Below are 21579 nucleotides of genomic sequence, written 5' to 3' on the forward strand. Positions count from 1 at the left end.
TTTTGTCATCCTGACCTTATGTGCATCACCATCATTTGGCGGAGGAGCAGAGGCACTGGCGACGGAGGGAGCTGCATCCCACAGGACCCAGAAGGCAGAGTCCTCCAATGCTGAGGGCACCAGTGGGAGGGATGGCGAGGGGAGCAACACAGCGGAGACTGGAAGGGACAATACAGACTCTGATACCTCCTCCTGTCGCGTGGGCTCTCATTATCCTAAATGAGACTACTGGATTTCTAGGCAGCAGGATCGTTCACGGTGTGGAAGGACCTCTGTCACCCTAAATCCGGTTTTGCTCCGGCTAACTAGCAGTGCCTCATTTCTCCCAAAGGGAAGAGATGATTGGGCAGCCGAGCGCATGACATCTTTGGAACTTCTTAGGGAAGTCGTGGTCACTCACATCCAAACCAACTCTCTCATTTACAGTATGATCTCATATACAAATGACAAAGGCAGTATAAGTCTTATATAATGTTTTAATAAAACAACTGCATTTTAGATAATAAGGCGTGAGCCGCAATAACCAGAACCATACAACACAGTAGGATTGAAATAGTCACCAGGAGAGTAAAACATAAGAACAACACTATCATGGTGTTTAACAATTTCTACTCTACCTCTGCTAGTTCTATTTCGAGCACAGCATGTTAAGCTTCCAACTTGCCTTTCTGAATCCCTTGGGAGACATCAGCCCTCATACCTGAGCAAAGGCCTGTGATCTGGTTCAGCATCTGCAACGAGGCAGTCAGCGTCTAGTTGTGGTTCCCTGGTCAGAATCTCCCTCTTGCGTGTATTGGGACAGGGAAGTGTTTTTATAACTAACATGTCAGCGTGATCACAAAATGTCCCTACGCAGGAATGCAAAAGACTAAACTCCTACCACGTCTATCGACAATGTACCAGACTGTATCCTTGACTGAAGCACAGAGTAATGTGTTATGGAGAACTCCAGTGCTGAAGTAGGCTAAACAGTGTGATATGAAATATAAAACAAGACCGTAGAACTGGCTATTTGAAAAATAACAGTACGAAGCCGAATAAAAAGCATTTAGAGCAAAGTGCACGAAGGCTCTAAGCTACGAGCAAAGGAATAAAATACATCCACGGCAAAATGCACAAAGGCCTAAAGCCTGAAGCTAATGCGCAAAGGATATGTAAACTGACCACACTACACCCTCCCCTTGTCGGTAGCAAGTGGTTCTAATAAGAATAAAAATATGCCCCAGATATAAACAAAACAGAACAAGATACATTTCGACAAGGTGAGAGGACAATAAAGTCATAAATTTGGGAAGCATGTGACGATAAAGCCAAATTCAATGTAATGTCAATTTCTACTTCATTGAGAAGAAAAAATCCAATTGTCTGACAGAAGCAATAGAAAGCAGGAGTTCCTCCACCTCGATATATGTCAATATCGGAAGATCCACGCCAAAAAGTACCATGGAGCAGGTGTGTTCCAAAGCCCCAAAACCATTCAGGGTGGCACCCCGTGCAGGGCCTATGAATGAGACAATACCATCTTCCTCCAGGAAGGGAATCTCATAAACTGCCTCACGAAGCAAACGCAACTGTAGTGCACAAGTCTGGGAATGAGCCCTAATCGGGAACATCAACAGATCAGCATCGACCACTGGAGGGCGCTGCAGTGAGAGAGAGAGAGCCAGTGCATGTTCAAACGAGCACCAGAGGCACCGAAACACAGGTTGCACACAATCCAAAACCGGCCGGAATGTCAGAGACCAGTCACACTCCAAATGTCCCAGGAGTGTTGCTCCAAAATGCTGCATCATGCGTTCACGACACAACTGCGCCGATGGGAGCATCAATATGGGATCTCGTCGTGGCGGGACAGCCATTGCGGAAGAACAGCAGCAATAGCAAGACTCCAGCCAATAAAGCCAAAGTAATCGGGAAACCGCCAAAAATGCTTCTGAAAATAGAGTGAATAGCCGAAGGTATTAAACCGAATATGGAAGAGAAGGTGTGAGCAAAACCAACACCAACAGCTTTGAAAAAATGTGCAATTCCAGTAGTGCTGGATGCATTAAATATACGTCCCACAAGTTCACCAAAGTGACTCTGAAAGTTAGTATTCAAAAGGGACTGTATTTCCGCCGATGACCTTGCCAACTGGAGTGCGTAGGTCTCGCTAGCAGATGTAAGGGCCACATGCTTTTGAAACAATAAAGCCTTTAATCGACTCAACTTGTCGAAATTTACCTTGGAAGTAGCAATATGAGGCCAGATGTCTGCTACCTCCCTCATTTGAGTGGGGGGAAACAACACATTCCCGCAGCACGTAACGGCCTTGGTGACAACGACTACGTAAACTATTCCGGCACGCATGCCACAACAGTGTTCGCTGTTAAGAAGAATGTAACTGCTGTTAGAAAGCACCTGGAAAGTGTTTTTAATAACTGGGAATTCCCTTCAGATAACAAGCTAAGTTAGCAATTGAAGCATTACACGCCCGTGCAAGGACAGCTGTTTACAAACCATGGAATGTCTGACAGAAGTTTCACATTTGCTACCGCTACGAAAAACCTCCCTCAAACCATTAATACATCTGTATAGAAAGGGAAGCTCCCACACCTCGTGTATGTAACTGTCTCCCAACCGTTCGTATCTACCCACCGGAATGTGCTTTAAACAAGAAGTAAATTGCAGATTGGAGATAGGCAGATTAATAACCCCATGAATCAACCACTCAGCTGACGGAATCTCAGCAACCGAAAAAGGCAGTTTCTCCAATTTTTCAATATTTAACATAACATACGTCGCTTCCTTTTTAGCCATCAGCTGTTGTTGACGAGACAAATTAAAGGAAACAAATATCTCCCTGGCACGAATGTGCTGCCACGGGACGCGACCTGCCTTCAAGGTCTGTAGAGTCCAACCCAGCTGCATGATGGACCGCGTCTGACTCTGCCCATGATATAAAGAAGACATATCTGATTTAATAATGTCTATAGCAGAGGAAACGATGTTATCAATTGTGTAAACACGGTCTGTAAGGGTATGTATCCCATTATCTACAACAGATAAAGCCTGTATCAGATTTTCCTGATCAATTTGTCTTAACCGGGCCGCTGCCTCTTGTTGTGAAAGCTTCCAAATCTCATTATATACTTCATATAGAAAACGTTTCTTCCGTGGCATCTTTGGTCCTCACAAAAAATCTTGTAAGTCAGTATCATTAGACAGCAACGTGAGATGTGATTTAACTGCATCCAGCGTGGATGATTTTAACCATTGCTGACAAAGTTTCCCCACGCTGTATGTAGTAATGATATCAGCATGTTCTGGTGATATGTAGCGAGGGTCTGCCCTACTAGTCCTGAACCCCCCTGAAGAGGTGACAAAATGCTGATGACACCCATTAGTGTCTATGGGCCATAATAACCACCCGCCCGGATGTATCAATGAAGTGTTAAGCGTACCATTCTAGACCCAGTGTGTAAACTCACTAAACGTGGCATTAACATATCGCTGCCAATTGTTCAATTTGGCATAATACGTTTTAGAACTCCCCTGTGGAGGAGTCGGGCAATGTTCCCATTGCACATAATCAAATATCGACTTAGGGCTACTTGCTTTATGAATAAAATGGTGTCCATAATAATTGTAGCAAAACATGTCACCATGATTATCTCTAAACAGGTAAGCATCTTCATCATCGTAGACAGTATAATATTGTAACTCCGTCAGCATAGAATCTACTGTCTTCACATCCCAATCATCAGAAACAATGCCTGGTATAACAATATAATTCATTGATAACTTGAGAACATAGGGTATTTGAATCAATTCAGTGGGACCATATATATCAAACATTACTTTATCCCACACACTCCCATCCGGAATCGGTATTGCAGAAATGTTCACATTGGACAAGTCTCTTCGAACCATATGAGACGAAAAATGTGGTTTCAACACCGTCTCCACGTGCTCAATGTCAGATCGTTCAGGAAGAAAATAACCATGTATCACCAAAAAAAGTAACCACAAATCCTAACCACAAGAAAACAGTCATTACAGCCATAAAAAGCCACAAATAGTTCCAAGGAAAAACAAAATATGTGTGTTTAAGCCAATGCAGCAGCTTACGTGGATGTCGGATTGAAGATAGTGAGGACGAGGAGTCTGACACGGCATCATCAGTGTCGTTGAAGCAGCCAGAGGCAGTTCTTGCAAAAGGTGCAACCGTGAACAAAGAAGCAGATGGTGGCTCTCGCCTTGGCACGCTATAAACCACATGTTCAGAAATATCAGTAGAACGTACAGCAACTTGATCAAAAGACTCCAAACTAATCGTCGCCTGTGGAACAATCGCAAGATCATCTTCCACCCTCCCCAAGCTCGAAGAGGAAACAGTATCGGTGCAAATCACCTGCAGCGGGACTTCTTCCCCAGTAGTGAAAGGGATTCCGGAACTACTGGGTGTCCCCCTTGGTCTGCTGTGCAGAATCGGCCACATGTTGTAACTTGACATTATCAATGAAAACAAAGCGATTTCCTTTGGCCCTGTGCAGCGGCGGTAAAAATTACAGTTCTCTTGCCGCTGACCGCTAACACAGGGACTGGTGCTCGATAAGAAGGACTAAATTCTTTCTTTACTGCGACCTTTTCACTCACTAGATCCCCAATCCTGGGTATCCAACTAGTAGGCGTTACTGGCTCATCCTTAATTCCTGTAGAGGCAGCACTTGCAGAAGAGTTATCTTCACGGAATTGTTGTAAATCCTGCAAAACAGTGACACGATCATTTATGTCAAAGGGCGTATCTGCCGCCTCCACACCAGGACCATCTAGATCAGGAACATACATTTGTGTTCCAAACAGGCACTCATATGAAGTACGACCACCCAGGGACCTTCTAGGCAAGTTATTAAGTGCTCTCTGTTCTCCATACAGGTGGGCTAGCCAACTACGACCCGTACCTATAACTCTGGCCGTTAAGGATTGCTTTAAATCCCGATTTAAACGCTCCACGACAGAATTTCCCTCGGGATGAAATGAAGACGAGAATTGGAGTTGGACCCCCAACGAAGCCATGGTGTCCCTGAATGCCTTAGAGGCAAAAGCAGGGCCCTGGTCCGAGTGAAAAGCCGCAACTGCAAATGTATCTACAAAGATGCGCAAATCTTTAATAACAGTCCGAGCGTAAGCCGAGCACTGTGGCCAGACCCACACAAATCTGGAGCACGAATCTACAGCAACCAAAATATATTTGTATGCACTATCTGGCGTCAGCGGACCACAATGATCCAAGTACACACACTGTAAAGGCTTATTTGAAATCAGAAGGGGCGTCTGCTGCGGGCGTCTAGCCGTCGAAGCTTTAATTTGTTGACAGACGTCACAACAAAGGACATACTGCTTCGTCTCCTTATAGAGACCAGGCCACCAGTAACGAGCCTGTAAAAGTGAAATCGTGGCAGCCACACCAGCATGTGCAGATGCCGCCCCCTCATGTGCCGCAGATATTAATCGAGGTCTCTCAACTTTATTGGGCATTTCACGTACACCAACGCCTGGAATTTTAACAACAGCATTTAGCATACTACCCAAGCAGTAACTATATTTAGAAGGGAATCCTTTAGGAAATGGCGTGCCATCAGCCGTGGCTTTTATGGCAGCCGAAATCTCTGTGTCTGGTTTGGAACTCGAATGAGTCACTGCAGCCACAGCGGCAATTGCCACTGCTGACTTCGCGGCTTCATCAGCCAAAGTATTTCCAGCAACGTGTATTCCAACGCGCTGGTGTCCAAGTGTATGTACAACATGGACTTTAGGAAGCGTTTACTTCAGATTCGCAACCTTCCCCCACAGCAATTTGTGTTTAATGGTGTTGCCTTTAGAATCTCTGAACCCATTCAACCTCCAGTAGTGTAAATATTCATTGAAAGACTGAACACAGTAGTAGGAGTCACAGACCAGCAAGGTTAGTATCGCGGGATCCGCGTGTTCCAATGCTAACAATAGAGCTTTGAGCTCAGCCAACTGAGCTGTACAATCTCCCAAGGTCTGTGTATAAGTATGTCGGGGGAAGAACACTTCCCCCTCCATAGTGCCGCTCACCACCGCACATGCAGCAGAATACTGCTGTTTAGTCCCAACCGCTGGTTGCGCAGAGCCATCGGTATACATGACCACCTGATGTTGGTCAATAGGCAATGTGCCAGCGGGAACTGGGTACTCCAGTTCATATTGAAGAAATTCTTGAGTCTGCAGTTTAGGGTCAAATACGTAATCTACATCAGTGGCCGTCAAAGACGTAGCCCATTGTATCCATCGTGGGTGTAAAGCTTTCGAATTAGGAACACTCGCTTTTGTAACAGCCTCCAAGGCTGGAATCGGGGAGACGACAACAATGTGTTGGCCCTGGGCAAGAGGTCTTTCTTTAATCACAGCCATCTGTACAGCAGTGAGTATTTTCTCAGTCTGTGCATCTCGTTGTTCTGCAGCAGAATACAAGTGGGACTTGTATGCTATTGGGACTGTCTCACCCTCATTAAAGGTGACATATGTAAACCCAACAGCCCCAGGTATAACCCTGATGACTAAATGCGTTTTATTGTCCCGTGTGTGCAAATGTTTAACTGCTAAGAGATCACTTTGTAAATCTTGTAGTATATGTGTATGCTCAATCGTCCAAAACCTACTCGAAAAATTTGGGCGAATCAATTCGTATAAGGGTTTTATATGCGTAGCATAATCAGGAATGTAAGTTCTGCCAAAATTCAGAAACCCCAACAATGACTGGAGCTTCCGAACCGTATTAGGAGGCTGCAATTGAGCACATTTCTCCCAAAAATGTGGCGCTAAGCTCTTGCCCTCATTCGACAACTCATATCCCAGGAAAATGACGCTGAGGAAGGCAATCTTCGATTTTTTTAAATTAAACTTATAGCCAATTTCAGCAAACCCCACAACAATGCGTGCTACACACCTTAGATGTTGCAGAATCTCATCATCTGTCAAATATATATCATCAACATATGATAATGCTTCATGGTCCAACTCGTGCAGAATTTCAGTCACAAGAGGCGAAATAGTCCTGGGCTATTCTTATACCCCTGAGGCAGACGACAAAACTTTTTTTGAGAGCCAAACGCACTGAAACTGGTATAGTCCTGACTCTCGGGCGCTATATTCTGGCAAAAAAAAACATTCAAGATATCTAATGTTTTGTGTTTTTTATGCACTATATTATTCATAAGCGCTGCGCTGTGTGAATTCTGTATTACATATGTGCGTGTATGTCTATTTAAGTGTCTGTAATCCACCACTATCCTATATGAATGGTCCGGTTTAGCAACTGGAAATAAGGGATTATTCATCGGCGAGACACAGGGTTCAATTACACCCTGGTACTCCAATTGTGTAAGAATTTTCCTAACCGATGCCCTAGCCTCAAATTTGATAGGATACTGCAGCTGCGGCTGAGGTTCGCCCTTTATTGGAATTACATGATAAGGTGATTGTTTATCCCACCCCATTATCTACAACAGATAAAGCCTTTATCAGATTTTCCTGATCAATTTGTCTTAACCGGGCTGCTGCCTCTTGTTGTGAAAGCTTCCAAATCTCATTATATACTTCATATAGAAAACGTTTCTTCCGTGGCATCTTTGGTCCTCACAAAAAATCTTGTAAGTCAGTATCATTAGACAGCAACGTGAGATGTGATTTAACTGCATCCAGCGTGGATGATTTTAACCATTGCTGACAAAGTTTCCCCACGCTGTATGTAGTAATGATATCAGCATGTTCTGGTGATATGTAGCGAGGGTCTGCCCTACTATTCCTGAACCCCCCTGAAGAGGTGACAAAATGCTGATGACACCCATTAGTGTCTATGGGCCATAATAACCACCCGCGCGGATGTATCAATGAAGTGTTAAGCGTACCATTCTGGACCCAGTGTGTAAACTCACTAAACGTGGCATTAACATATCGCTGCCAATTGTTCAATTTGGCATAATACGTTTTAGAACTCCCCTGTGGAGGAGTAGGGCAACGTTCCCATTGCACATAATCAAATATCGACTTAGGGCTACTTGCTTTATGAATAAAATGGTGTCCATAATAATTGTAGCAAAACATGTCACCATGATTATCTCTAAACAGGTAAGCATCTTCATCATCGTAGACAGTATAATATTGTAACTCCGTCAGCATAGAATCTACTGTCTTCACATCCCAATCATCAGAAACAATGCCTGGTATAACGATATCATTCATTGATAACTTGAGAACATAAGGTATTTGAATCAATTGAGTGGGACCATATATATCAAACATTACTTTATCCCACACACTCCCATTCGGAATCGGTATTGCAGAAATGTTCACATTGGACAAGTCTCTTCGAACCATATGAGACGAAAAAAATGTGGTTTCAACACCGTCTCCACGTGCTCAATGTCAGATCGTTCAGGAAGAAAATAACCATGTATCACCAAAAAAAAAGTAACCACAAATCCTAACCACAAGAAAACAGTCATTACAGCCATAAAAAGCCACAAATAGTTCCAAGGAAAAACAAAATATGTCTGTTTAAGCCAATGCAGCAGCTAACTTGGATGTCGGATTGAAGATAGTGAGGACGAGGAGTCTGACACAGCATCATCAGTGTCGTTGAAGCAGCCAGAGGCAGTTCTTGCAAAAGGTGCAACTGTGAACAAAGAAGCAGATGGTGGCTCTCGCCTTGGCACGCTATAAACCACATGTTCAGAAATATCAGTAGAACGTACAGCAACTTGATCAAAAGACTCCAAACTAATCGTCGTCTGTGGAACAATCGCAAGATCATCTTCCACCCTCCCCAAGCTCAGAGAGGAAACAGTATCGGTGCAAATCACCTGCAGCAGGACTTCTTCCCTAGTAGTGAAAGGGATTCCGGAACTACTGGGTGTCCCCCTTGGTCTGCTGTGCAGAATCGGCCACATGTTGTAACTTGACATTATCAATGGAAACAAAGCGATTTCCTTTGGCCCCGTGCAGCGGTGGTAAAATTACAGTTCTCGTGCCGCTGACCCCTAACACAGGGACTGGTGCTCAATAAGAAGGACCAAATTCTTTCTTTACTGCGACCTTTTCACGCACTAGATCCCCAATCCTGGGTATCCAACCAGTAGGCGTTACTGGCTCATCCTTAATTCCTGTGGAGGCAGCACTTGCAGAAGAGTTATCTTCACGGAATTGTTGTAAATCCTGCAAAACAGTGACACGATCATTTATGTCAAAGGGCGTATCTGCCGCCTCCACACCAGGACCATCTAGATCAGGAACATACATTCGTGTTCCAAACAGGCACTCATATGAAGTACGACCCCCCAGGGACCTTCTAGGCAAGTTATTAAGTGCTCTCTGTACTCCATACAGGTGGGCTAGCCAACTACGACCCGCACCTATAACTCTGGCCGTTAAGGATTGCTTTAAATCACGATTTAAACGCTCCACGACAGAATTTCCCTCGGGATGAAATGGAGACGAGAATTGGAGTTGGACCCCCAACGAAGCCATGGTGTCCCTGAATGCCTTAGAGGCAAAAGCAGGGCCCTGGTCCGATTGAAAAGCCGCAACTGCAAATGTATCTACAAAGATGCGCAAATCTTTAATAACAGTCCGAGCGTCAGCCGAGCGCTGTGGCCAGACCCACACAAATCTGGAGCACGAATCTACAGCAACCAAAATATATTTGTATGCACTATCTGGCGTCAGCGGACCACAATGATCCAAGTACACACACTGTAAAGGCTTATTTGAAATCAGAAGGGGCGTCTGCTGCGGGCGTCTAGCCGTCGAAGCTTTAATTTGTTGACAGACGTCACAACAAAGGACATACTGCTTCGTCTCCTTATAGAGACCAGGACACCAGTAACGAGCCTGTAAAAGTGAAATCGTGGCAGCCACACCAGCATGTGCAGATGCCGCCCCCTCATGTGCCGCAGATATTAATCGAGGTCTCTCAACTTTATTGGGCATTTCACGTAAACCAACGCCTGGAATTTTAACAACAGCATTTAGCATACTACCCAAGCAGTAACTATATTTAGAAGGGAATCCTTTAGGAAATGGCGTGCCATCAGCCGTGGCTTTTATGGCAGCCGAAATCTCTGTGTCTGGTTTGGAACTCGAACGAGTCACTGCAGCCACAGCGGCAATTGCCACTGCTGACTTCGCGGCTTCATCAGCCAAAGTATTTCCAGCAACGTGTATTCCAACGCGCTGGTGTCCAAGTGTATGTACAACATGGACTTTAGGAAGCGTTTACTTCAGATTCGCAACCTTCCCCCACAGCAATTTGTGTTTAATGGTGTTGCCTTTAGAATCTCTAAACCCATTCAACCTCCAGTAGTGTAAATATTCATTGAAAGACTGAACACAGTAGTAGGAGTCACAGACCAGCAAGGTTAGTATCACCGGATCCGCGTGTTCCAATGCTAACAATAGAGCTTTGAGCTCAGCCAACTGTGCTGTACAATCTCCCACGTTCTGTGTATAAGTATGTCGCTGGCAGAACACTTCCCCCTCCATAGTGCCGCTCACCACCGCACATGCAGCAGAATACTGCTGTTTAGTCCCAACCGCTGGTTGCGCAGAGCCATCGGTATACATGACCACCTGATGTTGGTCAATAGGCAATGTGCCAGCGGGAACTGGGTACTCCAGTTCATATTGAAGAAATTCTTGAGTCTGCAGTTTAGGGTCAAATACGTAATCTACATCAGTGGCCGTCAAAGACGTAGCCCATTGTATCCATCGTGGGTGTAAGGCTTTCGAATTAGGAACACTCGCTTTTGTAACAGCCTCCAAGGCTGGAATCGGGGAGACGACAACAATGTGTTGGCCCTGGGCAAGAGGTCTTTTTTAATCACAGCCATCTGTACAGCAGTGAGTATTTTCTCAGTCTGTGCAAATCGTTGTTCTGCAGCAGAATACAAGTGGGACTTGTATGCTATTGGGACTGTCTCACCCTCATTAAAGGTGACATATGTAAACCCAACAGCCCCAGGTATAACCCTGATGACTAAATGCGTTTTATTGTCCTGTGTGTGCAAATGTTTAACTGCTAAGAGATCACTTTGTAAATCTCGTAGAATATGTGTATGCTCAATCGTCCAAAACCTAGTCGAAAAATTTGGGCGAATCAACTCGTATAAGGGTTTTATACGCGTAGCATAATCAGGAATGTAAGTTCTGCCAAAATTCAGAAACCCCAACAATGACTGGAGCTTCCGAACCGTATTAGGAGGCTGCAATTGAGCACATTTCTCCCAAAAATGTGGCGCTAAGCTCTTGCCCTCATTCGACAACTCATATCCCAGGAAAATGACGCTGAGGAAGGCAATCTTCGATTTTTTAAAATTAAACTTATAGCCAATTTCAGCAAACCCCACAACAATGCGTGCTACACACCTTAGATGTTGCAGAATCTCATCATCTGTCAAATATATATCATCAACATATGATAATGCTTCATGGTCCAACTCGTGCAGAATTTCAGTCACACGTCCCAAAATAGTCCTGGGCTATTCTTATACCCCTGAGGCAGACGACAAAACTTTTTTTGAGAGCCAAACGCACTGAAACTGGTATAGTTCTGACTCTCGGGCGCTATATTCTGGCAGAAAAATCCATTCGAGATATCTAATGTTTTGTATTTTTTATGCACTATATTATTCATAAGCGCTGCGCTGTGTGAATTCTGTATTGCATATGTGCGTGTATGTCCATTTAAGTGTCTGTAATCCACCACTATCCTATATGGATGGTCCGGTTTAGCAACTGGAAATAAGGGATTATTCATCGGCGAGACACAGGGTTCAATTACACCCTGGTACTCCAATTGTGTAAGAATTTTCCTAACCAATGCCCTAGCCTCAAATTTGATAGGATACTGCGGCTGCGGCTGAGGTTCGCCCTTTATTGGAATTACATGATAAGGTGATTGTTTATCCCACCCCACGTTATTTCTATATAGTGCGGGGGCCTGTGCCAGAGCCCATGATTTACTATAGGACTCCACCAGTTCTCTCGGAGCAAGTGGTGAGAATGAAGGTGTAATAACCTCCTCCCCAACCGGACAGTCGCAAACAAAGTCAGGTGGCCAATCTTGTTCGGCCAGCAGAACGTCATAGGATTTTACCACATGGTCCCAAAAGATGGCGTGTACAATGTGGTCAATGTCCCCTTCTAATTGCAGAGTTACTTTATATACTCTATCAGGATCAGAGACTCGCATATCCGCCGTTTCGACTTGTATGAAGTCATCAGTTGGTTTCACCTCCAGATACTCTAGAAGACTCCAGCGAACTATTGTGACCTCTGCCGCGCTGTCTAACAGTGCCAACGCCCATGTCTTGTTCGTAAAGAGAACTCTCTTCTTGAGTGGCATGTCTAACTGAGACTGCTGCCACCTTCTTCTTTTTAAACTGTTGCTTTTGTTGGAGTGGTTTCTCTTCCTGTTTAATAGAAACCTCAGTTGAGCGTTGTGATTCCTGTCTCGGTTTCACGTACTCAGTTCTCCGCTCTGACCGCCCACCTCTCTCACTTCTCTTGTCTGAGGAGTCCTGAAAGGAACGAGATTGGCATGTATCAGTATATTGATATGTATCAGGCGTTTTCAAATTATCCCTATTCCTGAGATTATACCTAGTCTGGGGGGTCTCCGGTTGCAGAGACTGTCCCCCATCTTTCTTAGGTGTTTGCTGTTTCTTTTCCCAGCGCTTTTTAGTACCCTCAGGTTGCTGTTGTTTAGCATTATCTTTATTATTTTTACCCTGTAATTGGGGTTTTTGCGGTCTAGCCCCTAGGCTATCGCGACCAATACTGGAATATGTTTCTGCTATTGTTCTCTGGAGTTCCCGCTCCTGATTAATCTGCGGAACGACCCGAAGACGCATACGCACTGCTAGTGCTACTGCCTCTCCCTCCTTGAGATTACTCAAAATAATAGAAGAAACTGCGGCAAAATTGCCCATCAACTGCATGCCTAAATCTAAGGCGGGGGCAGCCCCATATTCATCTTGAATCTGTTTAAGCACTTCCGGCAGATTAGCTAATGTTGGTGTACCGTGTGCTGTAGTGTAGAGCGCGGCAAACACCGTGCCCCAGGTATTACAAAGGTCCACCGGAGGAACCATTCCATACGGCAAACACATTGTCAATATTCTATGTTTATCCTGAGGTCCCGTATGGAGAAATACTGCGTCCAGCGTATTAATTTTTTGCGCCAGCCAAAATGGAGTTTCTTCACGTTTAGCTGGCACCTTACCCATAACTGAGTGTACAGTGGCCGGATTGATACCCGGAACCACTGCCTGTGGGTGCGCCAGAGCATCACGCGCTGCATTAGTATTTAATGCCTGCATTACAAACTGAACCAGTCTTCTGTATGTAGTTGCTAAGTCTATATATAAATGAGCACGTCAGCCACTGCCAAATTAGCAACCGCAGGATATGTTGTGTAAGTAGCCAATAAAGGCCAGGTCGGACCATCATTACTCAGTGGACCTAACCTTACCTGTGCTACTGTGTGTGGGAGGGTGCCATCAAGCCAATTATGGTGTTCTTGATAAGATAAAGGTATCTCTAAATATGCATATGCCCTGTACTGTCCAGGGACATTCGCAACAGTGTATTCGTGAAAAGTGTTTGTACCCCCATCAACTGCTGGAAACACAACCCAAGAATAAAAAAGTTCTGTTCTATAGGCTGCATGGGCGTCCACCACAAAAGTGACCGGACCCCCCTGGACCCTCAGGCCATGTGCTAACAGATGTCCCGTGAGCGGTTGGCGCATATTAAGCGCTACATTCACCACTAGAGGATTCGCCATCTAGAGAAAAACAGCACCTGGGTAGAGAAGGCACACCAATAACTGGGTTTTTCCTTTCAAAGTTCAAGCTTGAACAACCGACCACTAAGTAATAGGATGTACCTATCCCGTGGCGGCGGAAATCCTCAGCCCCACGGACGTCTCCGCTTACGGAACCGAGTAGTCAAAATATATATGAGACCGAGAGAGTCAGCCGGACCCAAAAATTAGAGCCAGACATATCGTTGGCGGCGCCATGTCGCGTGGGCTCTCATTATCCTAAATGAGACTACTGGATTTCTAGGCAGCAGGATCGTTCACGGTGTGGGGGACTGAGTCTGACCCACTTGGAAGGACCTCTGTCACCCTAAATCCGGTTTTGCTCCGGCTAACTAGCAGTGCCTCATTTCTCCCAAAGGGAAGAGATGATTGGGCAGCCGAGCGCATGACATCTTTGGAACTTCTCAGGGAAGTCGTGGTCACTCAGATCCAAACCAACTCTCTCATTTACAGTATGATCTCATATACAAATGACAAAGGCAGTATAAGTTTTATATAATGTTTTAATAAAACGACTGCATTTTAGATAAGAAGGCGTGAGCCGCAATAACCAGAACCATACAACACAGTAGGATTGAAATAGTCACCAGGAGAGTAAAACATAAGAACAACGCTATCATGGTGTTTAACAATTTCTACTCTCCCTCTGCTAGTTCTATTTCGAGCACAGCATGTTAAGCTTCTAACTTGCCTTTCTGAATCCCTCAGGAGACATCAGCCCTCATACCTGAGCAAAGGCCTGTGATCTGGTTCAGCATCTGCAACGAGGCAGTCAGCGTCTAGTTGTGGTTCCCTGGTCAGAATCTCCCTCTTGCGTGTATTGGGACAAGGAAGTGTTTTTATAACTAACATGTCAGCGTGATCACAAAATGTCCCTACGCAGGAATGCAAAAGACTAAACTCCTACCACGTCTATCGCCAATGTACCAGACTGTATCCTTGACTGGAGCACAGAGTAATGCGTTATGGAGAACTCCAGTGCTGAAGTAGGCTAAACAGTGTGATATGAAATATAAAACAAGACCGTAGAACTGGCTATTTGAAAAATAACAGTACGAAGCCGAATAAAAAGCATTTAGAGCAAAGTGCACGAAGGCTCTAAGCTACGAGCAAAGGAATAAAATACATCCAGGGCAAAATGCACAAAGGCCTAAAGCCTGAACCTAATGCGCAAAGGGTACGTAAACTGACCACACTACACTCCGATGGGAGCTCCCTGGTGGTAGCGGACACCTCTGTGACCACCCCAACTACAGGTACAGCCGCCACCCCCGTACCAGCACCGCCCTCCCAGTAGCCCCTCAGTTGGCTGTGCCCACTCACCCAGGAAGGTAGGCATCTCCTTCGCCACAGGCACCTCAGGCCCTGCCCCAATGAGCCCTGCTGCCCTGAGTGAGGAGGCTATTGACCTCCTAAGATCCATCTCTGTAGGGCAATCAACCATTGTGAATGCCATCCAGGGGCTGGCAGCCCAGATGCAGCAATCTAATGCATTCCTGGATGGCATTCACAGTGGATTGGTGACCCAACAGAGATCGATCGGGGCTCTGGCCTCCTCTCTGATGGCAGCCATTGTCCCTGCTTCAACCGCCCCCCCTCCAACTTCCACTTCCCAGTCCCATTCTCCTCAACCCCAACCCATCCCAAGCACACAGCCAGAAGAGCATGCACACAAGACAACACCCAAGAGTGTCACAGGCAAAACAAGGACCACACTTCATCCCACAGGCACTCACACAAACACCATTCAGTTGCAGACACAACAACATCCACTATTTCCACTGTCTCACCCTCCTCCTCCTCCCCCACCTCCCACCCAGTTACGTCCACAGTCACACCTGCATGCACTACATCACCATCCACTACCAGCATCATCACCACACCAAGCAAAACACACACCTCACTGGCAGACACCTCCACAACATCCATGCACACGTCCCTGTGTCCTCTCCCACTGCGTCTGTCCCCCCTCCTAAAGTACACAAATGCAAGCACTCAGACACCCAACAGCCATCCACCTTACAACAGCACACAACCCATGCACCTGCATCCAAATCCAGCAGACACCTCCAACAACCACTCCCTCATCCTCCACTCCCATTACTTCTCCCTTTTCCCACCCCAATGTCCCCAAAAAGCTTTTCCTTTCCACGATTGACCTCTTCCCTACCCCTTCCCCCATCCTGCATGTATGGCCAAGGTATCAAGGACCCAGCCAGGCACCTGTAGTGCTTTCCTCTTATTTAGTTTCTAAGCACTAACATAACACAACAGAAATGCACTTCTGAGGTCAAAGAAGACTTTTATTGTTGTTATATGAATGACGAATTAGTAGCTTTCAAGTCCGCGTTAATCAAACAAAATATATCAGTTTGCAATATACACAGCAGGTTATATTTATAAGATATTGAATGCAAAGCAAAACAAATACTTCACTGTGTAGGAACTATTTACAGCTACATCTTTCTAAGGTCTGCAAGCTGATGACCCCTGTCCACCGCGAGAAAGAGTTTCATCTACCCACACGGGATGCTGGCAGCTGGCGCCAAGCTCCAGCACGAGGTCCGGCAGATTCGAATCTGACTCTCTGCAGCCTGTTACATTCGTTACAAAGGTGTGCCCCCTCCTCTCAGACCTGGGAAACTGAGCAAGCCTTTTGGAGACTGGCCAGGTCTCCAAGACTACTCCTGTTCCCAAGCTCAAGCGAGGAAAAACAACGCCCATGTACCCTCTCTTATCAGGTCTAGTCTACTGTGAGAGCAAAACATCTTGGTTCATCTGGTGCAAAAACACAGCTTGGAAAAATACAGCTTGGATTCTCAACTGCAATGTCTAACTCCACGTTAAAGGCAATGGGCAGCTAACCTAAATATCAAATGCAATGTCATGTTAAAGGCAATAGGCAGCTAACCTAAATATCAAATGCAATGTCTAGTGTCATGTCAAAGCCAATAGGCATCTAAGCTGAATACAAAATGCAATGTCTTATATCATGTCAAAGCCCATAGGCAGCTGAGCTGAATATAAAATGCAATGTATAATATCATGTCAAAGCCAATAGGCAGCGGAGCTGAATAATATATGATATCATGTCAAAGCCAATAGGCAGAATATCTAATAGCATGTCAAAGTCAATAGGCAGCTAAACTGAATACATCATGTCAAAGCCAATAGGCAGAATATCTAATAGCATGTCAATGTCAAAGCCAATAGGCGGCTAGACTGGATACAGCATGTCAAAGCCAATAGGCAGAATACAGAATGTAATGGCTAATGCAATGTCAAAGCCCATAGGCGGCTCAACTGAATACAGAAAGTAATGGCTAATGCCATGTCAAAGCCCATAGGCGGCTCAACTGAACAAAACATACCATGTGCTACTGGTGAACATTGAGCAACTAATATGCGCAGTGGTGAAACACAAAGTCATTGGTCAAAACAAAACTTATCAAATAGCAGGACATTCCGCCCTTTGACCAATGAATTTTTGTTTCACATATCTCATATTTCAAACAAACAAAAAAAAACATCAGCACAAAAAAAACATTATGATCAAAGCAATCCCTGTAAAGCAATAGAAGTGAATTAACACATTGATCTCATAACCTTTCACATCAGATACATCTACATAGAAAAGACTGGGCAATTTTTATACTCTGAATGAGTCTCTAATTCAACAGTGTTAGCAATTTGATGTGGCATGAGTTCTGCTCATGTAAAGGTGCACGGTCCACCTGAAAGGTTTGCTGGAAGATAAGCAAAAGTCAGAGTTCCATACGAGAGGGAAAAAAAAAAAAACACAGCAAACAAGTTGAACTTGAACTGAAGGCGCAGTTTGCGCAAAATGGATCCATGGTGCTGGCACTTTACTCAGCCAGGTTCAGGTTGGGGATTCGGTCCCTTCCCCGACCCCACACGCACACACCGGAAGGGGGACCACACAGCACACTCGGGGACAGTGGCGAAACGTGGTAGGATCTGCAAAAGAAACAAGTATGACTTTTCTTGCAAATAACATTTTTCATTTAAACTGCACCCTTCCTCTTTCTTTCCCTGTTTTATAATCAGCAGGACGTTTTTGGGGCCCTTTGTTATATTCTCTGCAGGTTCTGGAGGGTCACTTGGGGCTTCAGCCCACACATCAGTACTGAGGTTTTTATCTGCTGCGCCACAGCTTCCCTTTTCTTGCACTGTCAGAAGGGCTGGGGCAGACTCCTTCTTTACCAAACCTCCATTCACTGCATTTTTGCCAATTTGGGCCATTCTGTCTCCAATTTGTATGAATGAATCAAATTCTTTTCTAGGTATCAGCATAATTTCGATTTTTCCTTGGTAATCTGCAGCAATCACTTTCCCTAAAACCTGATCAATTTGCCATTTCTGTTCTGGTAACGTTCCTCTCTCCAACTGCTCTGTGACTGCTTGCATGACAGATTGCTTTTGTGCGTGCTGCACAGTTTTTATCAAATCTAGGGGAATGTGCATCTCTCTCATCTCTGCCCACCTGTAAGTGGCCTTTTCTCTCAGCTGTTCACATTTCTGGGGCACCCACATAGCCATCCCCACTAAGGCAGAATTCTGGGTGAACACTTCTCTCTCTGAATTTTTCTCATTAACATCTGCAAGGTAATTGAACCAGTTAGGTACAAGCCATGTGGCTAAAACATTATCAAAGAACCAAAAATCAGCATTAAAATGACACATCTCATGTAGCTCTTGCTTTAAAATCTGACACACATTATACAACGCTTCTACGGTGCTAGAAAACAACATTTCAGTCAATGAATCATTAGTAAAACAAACATGCTTTTTATCTTCAGTAGACACGAATTCAAATGGTGCACACAATTTCATCGGTAATTATTTTATCTGTGGTACTCTAGCCCTGTCTTGCAAGTACCAGATCCATTGTATGATTCTAGCTAGGGGCACTATTTTCTTTCCTTGTTCATGATTTAAATATACATCAGTTTTTTCTTCTTGCACTGCGCAGAAACCTAAAGTCTGCATTATTTCATTTGCCAAATCACAAGCGCGCAGCTGCATATAATTTTTCACAGTGACCATATACAAAAGTGTTAGGATTTCACTCAAATGAGGGCTATTCTTTTTCCAAAAATCAAACAAGCTAATGAAACTCGGGGTGTCTTGCTCTAAAATCCTTCGTTTTACTTGTGCAAACTCGTAAATCACATTCTGGTCTCTCTCATCCCTGTTATCAGTTAAGGAATGCATTTTGTCTGCCAAAAACCCTGGCTCACACGAAAGCTCAGTGCAGCTCGGAGCTGTCTTAACCCCCTCATTACTGGAATGGGACAAGAAAGATTCTTCAAAAACAGCCCTTTTATAACTTTCAGTCGGGCTAATTTGCTCACGTAAATTCCTATTTTCATGTTCCAACTGCCTACATTTCTCCTGCATTTCTCTGTAAGCAGATAAAGGTATCCAGACCTTTCTGTCATCATTACTTCCAAAACACACTTTTTCTACATATATACAACGGGAATTATTTCTCAAAGCATTATCAGGCCTTTTAGCTACACATGCATTTTCTTCTGTAATTCCCCAAACAGAAAACAATTCACAGTTTTTCTTAGCACCATCAGGCAGTTCATCAACACATGTATTCTCAGACATGGTCTGCCGTGCTACTGTGATTCCCCAAACAGAAAACAATTTCTGTAATTCTCCAAACAACAAAAAAACAATTACACTTTTAAAGTGTGCACTTAGAAATCTACCAACTCGTCAAACCCCTTCTTAATCACCTCTTAATAACCGACTCCACTCCTGGTACCAATTGTAGTGCTTTCCTCTTATTTAGTTTCTAAGCACTAACATAACACAACAGAAATGCACTTCTGAGGTCAAAGAAGACTTTTATTGTTGTTATATGAATGACGAATTAGTAGATTTCAAGTCCGCGTTAATCAAACAAAATATATCAGTTTGCAATATACACAGCAGGTTATATTTATAAGATATTGAATGCAAAGCAAAACAAATACTTCACCGTGTAGGAACTATTTACAGCTACATCTTTCTAAGGTCTGCAAGCTGATGACCCCTGTCAGCCGCGAGAAAGAGTTTCATCTACCCACACGGGATGCTGGCAGCTGGCGCCAAGCTCCAGCACGAGGTCCGGCAGATTCGAATCTGACTCTCTGCAGCCTGTTACATTCGTTACAAAGGTGTGCCCCCTCCTCTCAGACCTGGGAAACTGAGCAAGCCTTTTGGAGACTGGCCAGGTCTCCAAGACTACTCCTGTTCCCAAGCTCAAGCGAGGAAAAACAACGCCCATGTACCCTCTCTTATCAGGTCTAGTCTACTGTGAGAGCAAAACATCTTGGTTCATCTGGTGCAAAAACACAGCTTGGAAAAATACAGCTTGGATTCTCAACTGCAATGTCTAACTCCACGTTAAAGGCAATGGGCAGCTAACCTAAATATCAAATGCAATGTCATGTTAAAGGCAATAGGCAGCTAACCTAAATATCAAATGCAATGTCTAGTGTCATGTCAAAGCCAATAGGCATCTAAGCTGAATACAAAATGCAATGTCTTATATCATGTCAAAGCCCATAGGCAGCTGAGCTGAATATAAAATGCAATGTATAATATCATGTCAAAGCCAATAGGCAGCGGAGCTGAATAATATATGATATCATGTCAAAGCCAATAGGCAGAATATCTAATAGCATGTCAAAGTCAATAGGCAGCTAAACTGAATACATCATGTCAAAGCCAATAGGCAGAATATCTAATAGCATGTCAATGTCAAAGCCAATAGGCGGCTAGACTGGATACAGCATGTCAAAGCCAATAGGCAGAATACAGAATGTAATGGCTAATGCAATGTCAAAGCCCATAGGCGGCTCAACTGAATACAGAAAGTAATGGCTAATGCCATGTCAAAGCCCATAGGCGGCTCAACTGAACAAAACATACCATGTGCTACTGGTGAACATTGAGCAACTAATATGCGCAGTGGTGAAACACAAAGTCATTGGTCAAAACAAAACTTATCAAATAGCAGGACAGCACCTCAGCCAAACAATCCACTGGCCCAGTTTCAGCAGCACCTACTCGTGATAGAAAGGATTCCAGGCCACAAACACTGAAGGGGAAGGAGCCTATACCAGCCAGCAAGAACGGGAAGGAACCCGCACCAGCCAGTAAGAAGGGAAGGAGCCTGCACCAGCCAGCAAAAAAGGAAGGAGCCTGCACCAGCCAGTAAGAAGGGAAATGAGCCTGCATCAGCCAGCAAGAAGGGGAAGGAGCCTGCACCAGCCAGCAAGAAGCGGAAGGAGTCTGTACAAGTCAGCAAGAAGGGGAAGTAGCCTGCACCAACAGCTGTCACAGACCCCCCACTGTCAGCCGTGGTTGTGCAACCATCAGAGAGTGCAGGGGCTGAGCAGGAGCCTCCCACAACCACCACCACATTGCAGCCATCGGAGGGTGCATTGGCTGAGCAGGAGCCTCCCCCAACCACCGCCACAGTGCAGCCATCACTGCTGGAGGACACCATATGATCCAGCCTCCATGGGCTGCTGTGCAGCCTGCTACCACCAGAACCAGTGGGCAAGACACCCACTCACGAGACTGTGGCCCATCACTCCCCAGGACCAAGCACAGGGCATGTTGCCCCCTCCAGAACCAGTGTGGTATTCACCCACTCGAGAGACTGT

The sequence above is a fragment of the Pleurodeles waltl genome, chromosome 1_2 (genome assembly GCF_031143425.1).
Source record: "Pleurodeles waltl isolate 20211129_DDA chromosome 1_2, aPleWal1.hap1.20221129, whole genome shotgun sequence".
Classification (NCBI taxonomy): Eukaryota; Metazoa; Chordata; class Amphibia; order Caudata; family Salamandridae; genus Pleurodeles; species Pleurodeles waltl.